We start from the raw sequence: 741 nt of genomic DNA on the forward strand, positions 1-741 counted from the left end.
ATATATATATATATATATATATATATATCATATTTTTAGTTATTTTTTTCTGAATTATAGCCTCCTTGTTGTAATAATTTATTCCCATGGTTATAAATTTATGATGACCCAAAAAATAAAAAATTACTATATTTAACTTGAACATAAAAAATCTTACATAATATAAACAATGAATCTTAAATTTTAGTATCCTAAAATCTTTTTTCAAGAATAGCAACTAAGCTCATCAGCGAAGAGTTACACTAAGATTCATTTTCAACAGCATAGAGAGAAAATATATCAGCACCATGGTAACCTAATTTGTTAGGAAAAGAATGGGTCCAAAAAATAACAACCTGAGTTTTGGTACCAAGAGAAAGCTGAGACGAAGATGTGAAGGCGGAACACCAAGGAAGGGAAGCCGCGACTTTGGGAGGACAAGGACAACATGATGGCGGAGCTTCGAAGAGAAGAAAAAGGGGAAAGGTAACGGCGGTGCCTTGAGACGTGTGAGGAGGGCCACCGATGGCGAGTAACATGTCAGCTATGAGAGATTGATGAGATCCTCGGAGAAGAGAAACCAAAGTCACGATTAGGGTAGTTGGTTCTACCAAGATTGGGGCTTTTGCTTGATGTGGAGTGAATTTGGGCCTTCAGAGCATACCCTGACCCAAGTCGTTATATTGGGTTGTTTAGGGCCACGGCTTATCACAGGTATTGTTTCATAGTTTAGGAACAGCCAGATTTAGCAACGACAAGCCA

Source organism: Arachis ipaensis, chromosome B04, assembly GCF_000816755.2.
Source record: "Arachis ipaensis cultivar K30076 chromosome B04, Araip1.1, whole genome shotgun sequence".
Lineage (NCBI taxonomy): Eukaryota > Viridiplantae > Streptophyta > Magnoliopsida > Fabales > Fabaceae > Arachis > Arachis ipaensis.